The sequence below is a fragment of the Hyla sarda genome, unplaced genomic scaffold (assembly GCF_029499605.1).
Source record: "Hyla sarda isolate aHylSar1 unplaced genomic scaffold, aHylSar1.hap1 scaffold_531, whole genome shotgun sequence".
NCBI classification, from domain to species: Eukaryota; Metazoa; Chordata; class Amphibia; order Anura; family Hylidae; genus Hyla; species Hyla sarda.
In genome coordinates this window covers 76,220-92,901 of record NW_026610542.1, presented here as the reverse complement: position 1 = coordinate 92,901, position 16,682 = coordinate 76,220, and the positions used below count along the sequence as shown (strand labels likewise).

The 16,682-nt window shown below is 46.4% G+C and overlaps 7 non-coding genes and 1 pseudogene across 7 annotated transcripts; all 8 read right to left on the bottom strand.

The window, feature by feature from the left end:
• Window positions 1-1,339: 1,339 nt before the first annotated feature.
• On the bottom strand, window positions 1,340-1,530 carry LOC130338901 (U2 spliceosomal RNA). The gene has a single exon (XR_008879365.1). It is a non-coding gene; the product is annotated as a U2 spliceosomal RNA (small nuclear RNA).
• A 2,075-nt stretch (window positions 1,531-3,605) lies between these two features.
• On the bottom strand, window positions 3,606-3,796 carry LOC130338900 (U2 spliceosomal RNA). Its single transcript, XR_008879364.1, has one exon. It is a non-coding gene; the product is annotated as a U2 spliceosomal RNA (small nuclear RNA).
• A 2,081-nt stretch (window positions 3,797-5,877) lies between these two features.
• LOC130338899 (U2 spliceosomal RNA) lies at window positions 5,878-6,068 on the bottom strand. Its single transcript, XR_008879363.1, has one exon. It is a non-coding gene; the product is annotated as a U2 spliceosomal RNA (small nuclear RNA).
• A 2,091-nt stretch (window positions 6,069-8,159) lies between these two features.
• LOC130338898 (U2 spliceosomal RNA) lies at window positions 8,160-8,350 on the bottom strand. The gene has a single exon (XR_008879362.1). It is a non-coding gene; the product is annotated as a U2 spliceosomal RNA (small nuclear RNA).
• Window positions 8,351-10,427: 2,077 nt separating this feature from the next.
• LOC130338897 (U2 spliceosomal RNA) lies at window positions 10,428-10,618 on the bottom strand. The gene has a single exon (XR_008879361.1). It is a non-coding gene; the product is annotated as a U2 spliceosomal RNA (small nuclear RNA).
• Window positions 10,619-12,711: 2,093 nt separating this feature from the next.
• Window positions 12,712-12,902, bottom strand: LOC130338896 (U2 spliceosomal RNA). Its single transcript, XR_008879360.1, has one exon. It is a non-coding gene; the product is annotated as a U2 spliceosomal RNA (small nuclear RNA).
• A 2,086-nt stretch (window positions 12,903-14,988) lies between these two features.
• LOC130338868 (U2 spliceosomal RNA) lies at window positions 14,989-15,170 on the bottom strand. The gene has a single exon (XR_008879338.1). It is a non-coding gene; the product is annotated as a U2 spliceosomal RNA (small nuclear RNA).
• A 692-nt stretch (window positions 15,171-15,862) lies between these two features.
• On the bottom strand, window positions 15,863-16,022 carry LOC130338872 (U2 spliceosomal RNA; annotated as a pseudogene).
• Between the last annotated feature and the right edge of the window lie 660 nt (window positions 16,023-16,682).

Here is a 16,682-nt window from a genome sequence, read left to right as displayed (position 1 = left end):
AGATGTTGTTTACACCTAGTGATGTCAGTGGTATTGAGTGACATCACAGCACAGTGCTAAGGCTCCTGGGCCTGGACACAGCAGCGGCTGCAATATCTCAACGGAGAATACGTTTATATATATGTGTGTGTGTGCGCGTATATATATATATATATATATATATATATATATATTTCTCCGCCGAAATCACTTTTAAACCCATTTCCACCTTTTTTTCCCTTCTCTTCCTCTTACTTTTTTTTCACGTTTTTTTACGTTTTTCTCCTTTTCGCCTCTTTTCTGGGCGTATTATTCTTCTTTTTCTTCTTTTTTTTCGTCTAATGCATACCCCATCAGTGCAGCAATGCTTATTCAATACCGCCAGCAGATGGAGACACTGGGGGATAATTTTCTAAGGATTTATACTGATTTTTCCTGTCTGAATTTGTCGCACAGAAAGTTGCAGGCCAAATATGTGTGACATTTCTGCGACTTTAGCTTCTAGAGCATTTTTACAACATTATACATAGGTGCTGAATACATAAAAAGCGACTGTTCAGCGACAGACAAGTCGCATCGGCTGAAAGTAGGCCAGAATGTCAGTCCATGTTGGAGCAGGTTTAGATACAGTCTAAAGTATAGATCTCAAAGTCTGTGCACAGAATTTAGCAAGGGCCTCGCACCTTCTGATGCATCAGGTAGGTGCACAATAGCATAGCCTAACCCTCTGTACTTTGGTCTATATTGATGCGGGACATAGACAGCCAGCTGATGACCAATCCATTAGTGCAATGGATGGCTGGAAGCATTTGTCTTTGCCTTTGCAATACCACAGAAGCAATGCATGGTCAATGTACAGCAATGACACACCTGTGTGAACAGCCAGGAGACCCCCCCCCCATGTTATGTTACATAGTTACATAGTTAGTACGGTCGAAAAAAGACATATGTCCATCAAGTTCAACCAGGGAATTAAGGGGTAGGGGTGTGGCGCGATATTGGGGAAGGGATGAGATTTTATATTTCTTCATAAGCATTAATCTTATTTTGTCAATTAGGAACATTCAGCACCCACCCGCTATCAAGGCAGCTGCCTATCATGTCATGCCCTACCTGCACAGGTGTGCTGGCTACTCAAATGATCCAATTAAGGAGGCCATTTAGTCAGCAGCAGCAGAAGTCCTGTGCCTGGACGCTCCAACAGCGGCCAGACACAAGCAGAAGCAGCAGAAGCAGCAGCAGCAGCACCACCTTTTGTTTTTTGGCTGCAGCAGCAGCAAGGCCCACAGGGCTGGCTAGCTGGCTAGCCAGCAAGCAGGTAGCAATGAAAGTAGGAATCTTTCTTTTTAACCCTGTAAGGGGGTGGTGCACTGTACCCGAAGATACTGCCATATCGGGTCAATGCATAGGGCGACGGAAGCAAGCTTCGAAATCGGCCCCCGTTCTCAAAAATCCATTTAATATATGGTCCCCAGATAGGGGACGTATCAGATATTAAACTGATAAGAACAGATACTACACTTGATCTTAGCCAAAAGGCCGAGAAGCGATAACCGTGAAAGGGGCGGGCCCAACAAGGTCCCCTTCATGGGCACTATCACTGCTTGCTGTCAGGGAGGCTGCCAGACAATTTTCCATGCACACTCTGGGCTGGGGGGCAGTCAACCACCAGTACACACAGCAGAACCTAAACCCATACCATTATTGCTAAGCAGCAAGACAGGGGCCCATTGCACTCCCACGGGGCCTTTTTAAATGCAATCCATAACCCGGATTTGCCAGGAACCCTTCTTACTCCTCCTACTTGCATGTGACACTGGGCTTAGGATCTGCATAGGAAACACACACACAAGCACACACCTACCTTTGTTGCCTGCAGATGCCTCCTTGGCTGTCCCCAAACGGTATCAAACCAACACCCACGGGAAGCTGTAAGCATAGAGGACATGCCTGCACCCCATTGGACTTACCTGTGTGGGTTAAACCCGGGTTATTTGACAACCTATGGCGGTGATGGTTCTGCTCAGGCAGAGCAGTGCTGATGCTTCTCATAAAGCTGTCGCTGCTGTGAAGGTTCTAGGTGACATCACAAATCCCTATGGTTACATACACAACAAAGCTGGGTTGTTGTTGTTTACACTCTGCAAGGCCTGTGGAAGTGAGTGACATCATAGCACTGTAGTTCTGAGGGTTCTAGATGGATGCAACAATCTCCTGTTGCTTCTATGAAGGCCATAATAGACGACATCACCAAACAGCTCCATAGTCACATACACAGCAAAGGAGAGATGTTGTTTACACCTAGTGATGTCAGTGGTATTGAGTGACATCACAGCACAGTGCTAAGGCTCCTGGGCCTGGACACAGCAGCGGCTGCAATATCTCAACGGAGAATACGTTTATATATATGTGTGTGTGTGTGCGCGTATATATATATATATATATATATATATATATATATTTCTCCGCCGAAATCACTTTTAAACCCATTTCCACCTTTTTTTCCCTTCTCTTCCTCTTACTTTTTTTTCACGTTTTTTTACGTTTTTCTCCTTTTCGCCTCTTTTCTGGGCGTATTATTCTTCTTTTTCTTCTTTTTTTTCGTCTAATGCATACCCCATCAGTGCAGCAATGCTTATTCAATACCGCCAGCAGATGGAGACACTGGGGGATAATTTTCTAAGGATTTATACTGATTTTTCCTGTCTGAATTTGTCGCACAGAAAGTTGCAGGCCAAATATGTGTGACATTTCTGCGACTTTAGCTTCTAGAGCATTTTTACAACATTATACATAGGTGCTGAATACATAAAAAGCGACTGTTCAGCGACAGACAAGTCGCATCGGCTGAAAGTAGGCCAGAATGTCAGTCCATGTTGGAGCAGGTTTAGATACAGTCTAAAGTATAGATCTCAAAGTCTGTGCACAGAATTTAGCAAGGGCCTCGCACCTTCTGATGCATCAGGTAGGTGCACAATAGCATAGCCTAACCCTCTGTACTTTGGTCTATATTGATGCGGGACATAGACAGCCAGCTGATGACCAATCCATTAGTGCAATGGATGGCTGGAAGCATTTGTCTTTGCCTTTGCAATACCACAGAAGCAATGCATGGTCAATGTACAGCAATGACACACCTGTGTGAACAGCCAGGAGACCCCCCCCCCATGTTATGTTACATAGTTACATAGTTAGTACGGTCGAAAAAAGACATATGTCCATCAAGTTCAACCAGGGAATTAAGGGGTAGGGGTGTGGCGCGATATTGGGGAAGGGATGAGATTTTATATTCCTTCATAAGCATTAATCTTATTTTGTCAATTAGGAACATTCAGCACCCACCCGCTATCAAGGCAGCTGCCTATCATGTCATGCCCTACCTGCACAGGTGTGCTGGCTACTCAAATGATCCAATTAAGGAGGCCATTTAGTCAGCAGCAGCAGAAGTCCTGTGCCTGGACGCTCCAACAGCGGCCAGACACAAGCAGAAGCAGCAGAAGCAGCAGCAGCAGCACCACCTTTTGTTTTTTGGCTGCAGCAGCAGCAAGGCCCACAGGGCTGGCTAGCTGGCTAGCCAGCAAGCAGGTAGCAATGAAAGTAGGAATCTTTCTTTTAACCCTGTAAGGGGGTGGTGCACTGTACCCGAAGATACTGCCATATCGGGTCAATGCATAGGGCGACGGAAGCAAGCTTCGAAATCGGCCCCCGTTCTCAAAAATCCATTTAATATATGGTCCCCAGATAGGGGACGTATCAGATATTAAACTGATAAGAACAGATACTACACTTGATCTTAGCCAAAAGGCCGAGAAGCGATAACCGTGAAAGGGGCGGGCCCAACAAGGTCCCCTTCATGGGCACTATCACTGCTTGCTGTCAGGGAGGCTGCCAGACAATTTTCCATGCACACTCTGGGCTGGGGGGCAGTCAACCACCAGTACACACAGCAGAACCTAAACCCATACCATTATTGCTAAGCAGCAAGACAGGGGCCCATTGCACTCCCACGGGGCCTTTTTAAATGCAATCCATAACCCGGATTTGCCAGGAACCCTTCTTACTCCTCCTACTTGCATGTGACACTGGGCTTAGGATCTGCATAGGAAACACACACACAAGCACACACCTACCTTTGTTGCCTGCAGATGCCTCCTTGGCTGTCCCCAAACGGTATCAAACCAACACCCACGGGAAGCTGTAAGCATAGAGGACATGCCTGCACCCCATTGGACTTACCTGTGTGGGTTAAACCCGGGTTATTTGACAACCTATGGCGGTGATGGTTCTGCTCAGGCAGAGCAGTGCTGATGCTCCTCATAAAGCTGTCGCTGCTGTGAAGGTTCTAGGTGACATCACAAATCCCTATGGTTACATACACAACAAAGCTGGGTTGTTGTTGTTTACACTCTGCAAGGCCTGTGGAAGTGAGTGACATCATAGCACTGTAGTTCTGAGGGTTCTAGATGGATGCAACAATCTCCTGTTGCTTCTATGAAGGCCATAATAGACGACATCACCAAACAGCTCCATAGTCACATACACAGCAAAGGAGAGATGTTGTTTACACCTAGTGATGTCAGTGGTATTGAGTGACATCACAGCACAGTGCTAAGGCTCCTGGGCCTGGACACAGCAGCGGCTGCAATATCTCAACGGAGAATACGTTTATATATATGTGTGTGTGTGCGCGTATATATATATATATATATATATATATATATAATATATATATTTCTCCGCCGAAATCACTTTTAAACCCATTTCCACCTTTTTTTCCCTTCTCTTCCTCTTACTTTTTTTTCACGTTTTTTTACGTTTTTCTCCTTTTCGCCTCTTTTCTGGGCGTATTATTCTTCTTTTTCTTCTTTTTTTTCGTCTAATGCATACCCCATCAGTGCAGCAATGCTTATTCAATACCGCCAGCAGATGGAGACACTGGGGGATAATTTTCTAAGGATTTATACTGATTTTTCCTGTCTGAATTTGTCGCACAGAAAGTTGCAGGCCAAATATGTGTGACATTTCTGCGACTTTAGCTTCTAGAGCATTTTTACAACATTATACATAGGTGCTGAATACATAAAAAGCGACTGTTCAGCGACAGACAAGTCGCATCGGCTGAAAGTAGGCCAGAATGTCAGTCCATGTTGGAGCAGGTTTAGATACAGTCTAAAGTATAGATCTCAAAGTCTGTGCACAGAATTTAGCAAGGGCCTCGCACCTTCTGATGCATCAGGTAGGTGCACAATAGCATAGCCTAACCCTCTGTACTTTGGTCTATATTGATGCGGGACATAGACAGCCAGCTGATGACCAATCCATTAGTGCAATGGATGGCTGGAAGCATTTGTCTTTGCCTTTGCAATACCACAGAAGCAATGCATGGTCAATGTACAGCAATGACACACCTGTGTGAACAGCCAGGAGACCCCCCCCCCATGTTATGTTACATAGTTACATAGTTAGTACGGTCGAAAAAAGACATATGTCCATCAAGTTCAACCAGGGAATTAAGGGGTAGGGGTGTGGCGCGATATTGGGGAAGGGATGAGATTTTATATTTCTTCATAAGCATTAATCTTATTTTGTCAATTAGGAACATTCAGCACCCACCCGCTATCAAGGCAGCTGCCTATCATGTCATGCCCTACCTGCACAGGTGTGCTGGCTACTCAAATGATCCAATTAAGGAGGCCATTTAGTCAGCAGCAGCAGAAGTCCTGTGCCTGGACGCTCCAACAGCGGCCAGACACAAGCAGAAGCAGCAGAAGCAGCAGCAGCAGCACCACCTTTTGTTTTTTGGCTGCAGCAGCAGCAAGGCCCACAGGGCTGGCTAGCTGGCTAGCCAGCAAGCAGGTAGCAATGAAAGTAGGAATCTTTCTTTTTAACCCTGTAAGGGGGTGGTGCACTGTACCCGAAGATACTGCCATATCGGGTCAATGCATAGGGCGACGGAAGCAAGCTTCGAAATCGGCCCCCGTTCTCAAAAATCCATTTAATATATGGTCCCCAGATAGGGGACGTATCAGATATTAAACTGATAAGAACAGATACTACACTTGATCTTAGCCAAAAGGCCGAGAAGCGATAACCGTGAAAGGGGCGGGCCAACAAGGTCCCCTTCATGGGCACTATCACTGCTTGCTGTCAGGGAGGCTGCCAGACAATTTTCCATGCACACTCTGGGCTGGGGGGCAGTCAACCACCAGTACACACAGCAGAACCTAAACCCATACCATTATTGCTAAGCAGCAAGACAGGGGCCCATTGCACTCCCACGGGGCCTTTTTAAATGCAATCCATAACCCGGATTTGCCAGGAACCCTTCTTACTCCTCCTACTTGCATGTGACACTGGGCTTAGGATCTGCATAGGAAACACACACACAAGCACACAACCTACCTTTGTTGCCTGCAGATGCCTCCTTGGCTGTCCCCAAACGGTATCAAACCAACACCCACGGGAAGCTGTAAGCATAGAGGACATGCCTGCACCCCATTGGACTTACCTGTGTGGGTTAAACCCGGGTTATTTGACAACCTATGGCGGTGATGGTTCTGCTCAGGCAGAGCAGTGCTGATGCTCCTCATAAAGCTGTCGCTGCTGTGAAGGTTCTAGGTGACATCACAAATCCCTATGGTTACATACACAACAAAGCTGGGTTGTTGTTGTTTACACTCTGCAAGGCCTGTGGAAGTGAGTGACATCATAGCACTGTAGTTCTGAGGGTTCTAGATGGATGCAACAATCTCCTGTTGCTTCTATGAAGGCCATAATAGACGACATCACCAAACAGCTCCATAGTCACATACACAGCAAAGGAGAGATGTTGTTTACACCTAGTGATGTCAGTGGTATTGAGTGACATCACAGCACAGTGCTAAGGCTCCTGGGCCTGGACACAGCAGCGGCTGCAATATCTCAACGGAGAATACGTTTATATATATGTGTGTGTGTGCGCGTATATATATATATATATATATATATATATATATATATATATATATTTCTCCGCCGAAATCACTTTTAAACCCATTTCCACCTTTTTTTCCCTTCTCTTCCTCTTACTTTTTTTTCACGTTTTTTTACGTTTTTCTCCTTTTCGCCTCTTTTCTGGGCGTATTATTCTTCTTTTTCTTCTTTTTTTTCGTCTAATGCATACCCCATCAGTGCAGCAATGCTTATTCAATACCGCCAGCAGATGGAGACACTGGGGGATAATTTTCTAAGGATTTATACTGATTTTTCCTGTCTGAATTTGTCGCACAGAAAGTTGCAGGCCAAATATGTGTGACATTTCTGCGACTTTAGCTTCTAGAGCATTTTTACAACATTATACATAGGTGCTGAATACATAAAAAGCGACTGTTCAGCGACAGACAAGTCGCATCGGCTGAAAGTAGGCCAGAATGTCAGTCCATGTTGGAGCAGGTTTAGATACAGTCTAAAGTATAGATCTCAAAGTCTGTGCACAGAATTTAGCAAGGGCCTCGCACCTTCTGATGCATCAGGTAGGTGCACAATAGCATAGCCTAACCCTCTGTACTTTGGTCTATATTGATGCGGGACATAGACAGCCAGCTGATGACCAATCCATTAGTGCAATGGATGGCTGGAAGCATTTGTCTTTGCCTTTGCAATACCACAGAAGCAATGCATGGTCAATGTACAGCAATGACACACCTGTGTGAACAGCCAGGAGACCCCCCCCATGTTATGTTACATAGTTACATAGTTAGTACGGTCGAAAAAAGACATATGTCCATCAAGTTCAACCAGGGAATTAAGGGGTAGGGGTGTGGCGCGATATTGGGGAAGGGATGAGATTTTATATTTCTTCATAAGCATTAATCTTATTTTGTCAATTAGGAACATTCAGCACCCACCCGCTATCAAGGCAGCTGCCTATCATGTCATGCCCTACCTGCACAGGTGTGCTGGCTACTCAAATGATCCAATTAAGGAGGCCATTTAGTCAGCAGCAGCAGAAGTCCTGTGCCTGGACGCTCCAACAGCGGCCAGACACAAGCAGAAGCAGAAGCAGCAGAAGCAGCAGCAGCAGCACCACCTTTTGTTTTTTGGCTGCAGCAGCAGCAGCAAGGCCCACAGGGCTGGCTAGCTGGCTAGCCAGCAAGCAGGTAGCAATGAAAGTAGGAATCTTTCTTTTTAACCCTGTAAGGGGGTGGTGCACTGTACCCGAAGATACTGCCATATCGGGTCAATGCATAGGGCGACGGAAGCAAGCTTCGAAATCGGCCCCCGTTCTCAAAAATCCATTTAATATATGGTCCCCAGATAGGGGACGTATCAGATATTAAACTGATAAGAACAGATACTACACTTGATCTTAGCCAAAAGGCCGAGAAGCGATAACCGTGAAAGGGGCGGGCCCAACAAGGTCCCCTTCATGGGCACTATCACTGCTTGCTGTCAGGGAGGCTGCCAGACAATTTTCCATGCACACTCTGGGCTGGGGGGCAGTCAACCACCAGTACACACAGCAGAACCTAAACCCATACCATTATTGCTAAGCAGCAAGACAGGGGCCCATTGCACTCCCACGGGGCCTTTTTAAATGCAATCCATAACCCGGATTTGCCAGGAACCCTTCTTACTCCTCCTACTTGCATGTGACACTGGGCTTAGGATCTGCATAGGAAACACACACACAAGCACACACCTACCTTTGTTGCCTGCAGATGCCTCCTTGGCTGTCCCCAAACGGTATCAAACCAACACCCACGGGAAGCTGTAAGCATAGAGGACATGCCTGCACCCCATTGGACTTACCTGTGTGGGTTAAATCCGGGTTATTTGACAACCTATGGCGGTGATGGTTCTGCTCAGGCAGAGCAGTGCTGATGCTCCTCATAAAGCTGTCGCTGCTGTGAAGGTTCTAGGTGACATCACAAATCCCTATGGTTACATACACAACAAAGCTGGGTTGTTGTTGTTTACACTCTGCAAGGCCTGTGGAAGTGAGTGACATCATAGCACTGTAGTTCTGAGGGTTCTAGATGGATGCAACAATCTCCTGTTGCTTCTATGAAGGCCATAATAGACGACATCACCAAACAGCTCCATAGTCACATACACAGCAAAGGAGAGATGTTGTTTACACCTAGTGATGTCAGTGGTATTGAGTGACATCACAGCACAGTGCTAAGGCTCCTGGGCCTGGACACAGCAGCGGCTGCAATATCTCAACGGAGAATACGTTTATATATATGTGTGTGTGTGCGCGTATATATATATATAATATATATATATATATATATTTCTCCGCCGAAATCACTTTTAAACCCATTTCCACCTTTTTTTCCCTTCTCTTCCTCTTACTTTTTTTTCACGTTTTTTTACGTTTTTCTCCTTTTCGCCTCTTTTCTGGGCGTATTATTCTTCTTTTTCTTCTTTTTTTTCGTCTAATGCATACCCCATCAGTGCAGCAATGCTTATTCAATACCGCCAGCAGATGGAGACACTGGGGGATAATTTTCTAAGGATTTATACTGATTTTTCCTGTCTGAATTTGTCGCACAGAAAGTTGCAGGCCAAATATGTGTGACATTTCTGCGACTTTAGCTTCTAGAGCATTTTTACAACATTATACATAGGTGCTGAATACATAAAAAGCGACTGTTCAGCGACAGACAAGTCGCATCGGCTGAAAGTAGGCCAGAATGTCAGTCCATGTTGGAGCAGGTTTAGATACAGTCTAAAGTATAGATCTCAAAGTCTGTGCACAGAATTTAGCAAGGGCCTCGCACCTTCTGATGCATCAGGTAGGTGCACAATAGCATAGCCTAACCCTCTGTACTTTGGTCTATATTGATGCGGGACATAGACAGCCAGCTGATGACCAATCCATTAGTGCAATGGATGGCTGGAAGCATTTGTCTTTGCCTTTGCAATACCACAGAAGCAATGCATGGTCAATGTACAGCAATGACACACCTGTGTGAACAGCCAGGAGACCCCCCCCATGTTATGTTACATAGTTACATAGTTAGTACGGTCGAAAAAAGACATATGTCCATCAAGTTCAACCAGGGAATTAAGGGGTAGGGGTGTGGCGCGATATTGGGGAAGGGATGAGATTTTATATTTCTTCATAAGCATTAATCTTATTTTGTCAATTAGGAACATTCAGCACCCACCCGCTATCAAGGCAGCTGCCTATCATGTCATGCCCTACCTGCACAGGTGTGCTGGCTACTCAAATGATCCAATTAAGGAGGCCATTTAGTCAGCAGCAGCAGAAGTCCTGTGCCTGGACGCTCCAACAGCGGCCAGACACAAGCAGAAGCAGAAGCAGCAGAAGCAGCAGCAGCACCACCTTTTGTTTTTTGGCTGCAGCAGCAGCAGCAAGGCCCACAGGGCTGGCTAGCTGGCTAGCCAGCAAGCAGGTAGCAATGAAAGTAGGAATCTTTCTTTTTAACCCTGTAAGGGGGTGGTGCACTGTACCCGAAGATACTGCCATATCGGGTCAATGCATAGGGCGACGGAAGCAAGCTTCGAAATCGGCCCCCGTTCTCAAAAATCCATTTAATATATGGTCCCCAGATAGGGGACGTATCAGATATTAAACTGATAAGAACAGATACTACACTTGATCTTAGCCAAAAGGCCGAGAAGCGATAACCGTGAAAGGGGCGGGCCCAACAAGGTCCCCTTCATGGGCACTATCACTGCTTGCTGTCAGGGAGGCTGCCAGACAATTTTCCATGCACACTCTGGGCTGGGGGGCAGTCAACCACCAGTACACACAGCAGAACCTAAACCCATACCATTATTGCTAAGCAGCAAGACAGGGGCCCATTGCACTCCCACGGGGCCTTTTTAAATGCAATCCATAACCCGGATTTGCCAGGAACCCTTCTTACTCCTCCTACTTGCATGTGACACTGGGCTTAGGATCTGCATAGGAAACACACACACAAGCACACACCTACCTTTGTTGCCTGCAGATGCCTCCTTGGCTGTCCCCAAACGGTATCAAACCAACACCCACGGGAAGCTGTAAGCATAGAGGACATGCCTGCACCCCATTGGACTTACCTGTGTGGGTTAAATCCGGGTTATTTGACAACCTATGGCGGTGATGGTTCTGCTCAGGCAGAGCAGTGCTGATGCTCCTCATAAAGCTGTCGCTGCTGTGAAGGTTCTAGGTGACATCACAAATCCCTATGGTTACATACACAACAAAGCTGGGTTGTTGTTGTTTACACTCTGCAAGGCCTGTGGAAGTGAGTGACATCATAGCACTGTAGTTCTGAGGGTTCTAGATGGATGCAACAATCTCCTGTTGCTTCTATGAAGGCCATAATAGACGACATCACCAAACAGCTCCATAGTCACATACACAGCAAAGGAGAGATGTTGTTTACACCTAGTGATGTCAGTGGTATTGAGTGACATCACAGCACAGTGCTAAGGCTCCTGGGCCTGGACACAGCAGCGGCTGCAATATCTCAACGGAGAATACGTTTATATATATGTGTGTGTGTGCGCGTATATATATATATATATATATATATATATATATATATATATATATATTTCTCCGCCGAAATCACTTTTAAACCCATTTCCACCTTTTTTTCCCTTCTCTTCCTCTTACTTTTTTTTCACGTTTTTTTACGTTTTTCTCCTTTTCGCCTCTTTTCTGGGCGTATTATTCTTCTTTTTCTTCTTTTTTTTCGTCTAATGCATACCCCATCAGTGCAGCAATGCTTATTCAATACCGCCAGCAGATGGAGACACGGGGGGATAATTTTCTAAGGATTTATACTGATTTTTCCTGTCTGAATTTGTCGCACAGAAAGTTGCAGGCCAAATATGTGTGACATTTCTGCGACTTTAGCTTCTAGAGCATTTTTACAACATTATACATAGGTGCTGAATACATAAAAAGCGACTGTTCAGCGACAGACAAGTCGCATCGGCTGAAAGTAGGCCAGAATGTCAGTCCATGTTGGAGCAGGTTTAGATACAGTCTAAAGTATAGATCTCAAAGTCTGTGCACAGAATTTAGCAAGGGCCTCGCACCTTCTGATGCATCAGGTAGGTGCACAATAGCATAGCCTAACCCTCTGTACTTTGGTCTATATTGATGCGGGACATAGACAGCCAGCTGATGACCAATCCATTAGTGCAATGGATGGCTGGAAGCATTTGTCTTTGCCTTTGCAATACCACAGAAGCAATGCATGGTCAATGTACAGCAATGACACACCTGTGTGAACAGCCAGGAGACCCCCCCCATGTTATGTTACATAGTTACATAGTTAGTACGGTCGAAAAAAGACATATGTCCATCAAGTTCAACCAGGGAATTAAGGGGTAGGGGTGTGGCGCGATATTGGGGAAGGGATGAGATTTTATATTTCTTCATAAGCATTAATCTTATTTTGTCAATTAGGAACATTCAGCACCCACCCGCTATCAAGGCAGCTGCCTATCATGTCATGCCCTACCTGCACAGGTGTGCTGGCTACTCAAATGATCCAATTAAGGAGGCCATTTAGTCAGCAGCAGCAGAAGTCCTGTGCCTGGACGCTCCAACAGCGGCCAGACACAAGCAGAAGCAGAAGCAGCAGAAGCAGCAGCAGCAGCACCACCTTTTGTTTTTTGGCTGCAGCAGCAGCAGCAAGGCCCACAGGGCTGGCTAGCTGGCTAGCCAGCAAGCAGGTAGCAATGAAAGTAGGAATCTTTCTTTTTAACCCTGTAAGGGGGTGGTGCACTGTACCCGAAGATACTGCCATATCGGGTCAATGCATAGGGCGACGGAAGCAAGCTTCGAAATCGGCCCCCGTTCTCAAAAATCCATTTAATATATGGTCCCCAGATAGGGGACGTATCAGATATTAAACTGATAAGAACAGATACTACACTTGATCTTAGCCAAAAGGCCGAGAAGCGATAACCGTGAAAGGGGCGGGCCCAACAAGGTCCCCTTCATGGGCACTATCACTGCTTGCTGTCAGGGAGGCTGCCAGACAATTTTCCATGCACACTCTGGGCTGGGGGGCAGTCAACCACCAGTACACACAGCAGAACCTAAACCCATACCATTATTGCTAAGCAGCAAGACAGGGGCCCATTGCACTCCCACGGGGCCTTTTTAAATGCAATCCATAACCCGGATTTGCCAGGAACCCTTCTTACTCCTCCTACTTGCATGTGACACTGGGCTTAGGATCTGCATAGGAAACACACACACAAGCACACACCTACCTTTGTTGCCTGCAGATGCCTCCTTGGCTGTCCCCAAACGGTATCAAACCAACACCCACGGGAAGCTGTAAGCATAGAGGACATGCCTGCACCCCATTGGACTTACCTGTGTGGGTTAAATCCGGGTTATTTGACAACCTATGGCGGTGATGGTTCTGCTCAGGCAGAGCAGTGCTGATGCTCCTCATAAAGCTGTCGCTGCTGTGAAGGTTCTAGGTGACATCACAAATCCCTATGGTTACATACACAACAAAGCTGGGTTGTTGTTGTTTACACTCTGCAAGGCCTGTGGAAGTGAGTGACATCATAGCACTGTAGTTCTGAGGGTTCTAGATGGATGCAACAATCTCCTGTTGCTTCTATGAAGGCCATAATAGACGACATCACCAAACAGCTCCATAGTCACATACACAGCAAAGGAGAGATGTTGTTTACACCTAGTGATGTCAGTGGTATTGAGTGACATCACAGCACAGTGCTAAGGCTCCTGGGCCTGGACACAGCAGCGGCTGCAATATCTCAACGGAGAATACGTTTATATATATGTGTGTGTGTGCGCGTATATATATATATATATATATATATATATATATATATATATATTTCTCCGCCGAAATCACTTTTAAACCCATTTCCACCTTTTTTTCCCTTCTCTTTCTCTTACTTTTTTTTCACGTTTTTTTACGTTTTTCTCCTTTTCGCCTCTTTTCTGGGCGTATTATTCTTCTTTTTCTTCTTTTTTTTCGTCTAATGCATACCCCATCAGTGCAGCAATGCTTATTCAATACCGCCAGCAGATGGAGACACTGGGGGATAATTTTCTAAGGATTTATACTGATTTTTCCTGTCTGAATTTGTCGCACAGAAAGTTGCAGGCCAAATATGTGTGACATTTCTGCGACTTTAGCTTCTAGAGCATTTTTACAACATTATACATAGGTGCTGAATACATAAAAAGCGACTGTTCAGCGACAGACAAGTCGCATCGGCTGAAAGTAGGCCAGAATGTCAGTCCATGTTGGAGCAGGTTTAGATACAGTCTAAAGTATAGATCTCAAAGTCTGTGCACAGAATTTAGCAAGGGCCTCGCACCTTCTGATGCATCAGGTAGGTGCACAATAGCATAGCCTAACCCTCTGTACTTTGGTCTATATTGATGCGGGACATAGACAGCCAGCTGATGACCAATCCATTAGTGCAATGGATGGCTGGAAGCATTTGTCTTTGCCTTTGCAATACCACAGAAGCAATGCATGGTCAATGTACAGCAATGACACACCTGTGTGAACAGCCAGGAGACCCCCCCCATGTTATGTTACATAGTTACATAGTTAGTACGGTCGAAAAAAGACATATGTCCATCAAGTTCAACCAGGGAATTAAGGGGTAGGGGTGTGGCGCGATATTGGGGAAGGGATGAGATTTTATATTTCTTCATAAGCATTAATCTTATTTTGTCAATTAGGAACATTCAGCACCCACCCGCTATCAAGGCAGCTGCCTATCATGTCATGCCCTACCTGCACAGGTGTGCTGGCTACTCAAATGATCCAATTAAGGAGGCCATTTAGTCAGCAGCAGCAGAAGTCCTGTGCCTGGACGCTCCAACAGCGGCCAGACACAAGCAGAAGCAGAAGCAGCAGAAGCAGCAGCAGCACCACCTTTTGTTTTTTGGCTGCAGCAGCAGCAGCAAGGCCCACAGGGCTGGCTAGCTGGCTAGCCAGCAAGCAGGTAGCAATGAAAGTAGGAATCTTTCTTTTTAACCCTGTAAGGGGGTGGTGCACTGTACCCGAAGATACTGCCATATCGGGTCAATGCATAGGGCGACGGAAGCAAGCTTCGAAATCGGCCCCCGTTCTCAAAAATCCATTTAATATATGGTCCCCAGATAGGGGACGTATCAGATATTAAACTGATAAGAACAGATTTTTTTTTTTTTTTTATCTAAAGCCGAGGAACGTGCTTTCGATTCACCCAAAGTGCAAGAAAAAGTGCAAACGTGTTACACTAAAAAAACGTGCACAAAGGATGCGGTCTATCGCAAGCCCTTCTCCGATAGGAGAGAGGCCCCCCAACAAACCTTACCCTTCGCCTCCGGACCAAAAGGTACCTGCGAGGTTCCAGGTTCGATGTCCCTTTTCGCCGAAGCTACTAGGAGACCACAAATGCTCCCGGCATCCCCCTTGGCGTTAGCCAAGGTATCTGCCCGCAGAGCCGATTACGGTAGGTACCCTGCGAAGCAGGAGTACCCGGGGTGTTTGCAGGGAGGTGCGGAACCTAATGGCCACACACACCTCCCCTAGACCGCCAGGAGGGACACCCAGAAGGGCTACCGCATCCTGACAAATCCTGTGAACACACAACACGCAAAAAGTGACACAGTGAGACAAAAAATAAATAAATAAGTGAATGTGTGCAGATATACTGCCCGGACATCCGGCCGGATCTATAAAAATTTCTCTGATCCTAGCCAGAAGGCCGGGAATCAAGAGGTGAGTGCCACAAGGTGAAGAGATTATGGTGCCCGTGCTTCAACTCAGTGAGCCTATTCTCCCAGTGAGTTTCGGCACCTCGGGGTCACCACTCCCCGAGGCACAAAAGTACCTCGGCTCTAGACCCTCTCAGCCTCATGGCGAGACCCGGAGGGAACAGGTCACATCGGGGCAGCCGTCGAGCTGATTCCTCAGAACCAGCCCCGGAAAGCCCCGGTACACCTGCATCCTCCATGCAGCACCCATCCCCACCAGCATGAAAACTGATAAGAACAGATACTACACTTGATCTTAGCCAAAAGGCCGAGAAGCGATAACCGTGAAAGGGGCGGGCCCAACAAGGTCCCCTTCATGGGCACTATCACTGCTTGCTGTCAGGGAGGCTGCCAGACAATTTTCCATGCACACTCTGGGCTGGGGGGCAGTCAACCACCAGTACACACAGCAGAACCTAAACCCATACCATTATTGCTAAGCAGCAAGACAGGGGCCCATTGCACTCCCACGGGGCCTTTTTAAATGCAATCCATAACCCGGATTTGCCAGGAACCCTTCTTACTCCTCCTACTTGCATGTGACACTGGGCTTAGGATCTGCATAGGAAACACACACACAAGCACACACCTACCTTTGTTGCCTGCAGATGCCTCCTTGGCTGTCCCCAAACGGTATCAAACCAACACCCACGGGAAGCTGTAAGCATAGAGGACATGCCTGCACCCCATTGGACTTACCTGTGTGGGTTAAATCCGGGTTATTTGACAACCTATGGCGGTGATGGTTCTGCTCAGGCAGAGCAGTGCTGATGCTCCTCATAAAGCTGTCGCTGCTGTGAAGGTTCTAGGTGACATCACAAATCCCTATGGTTACATACACAACAAAGCTGGGTTGTTGTTGTTTACACTCTGCAAGGCCTGTGGAAGTGAGTGACATCATAGCACTGTAGTTCTGAGGGTTCTAGATGGATGCAACAAT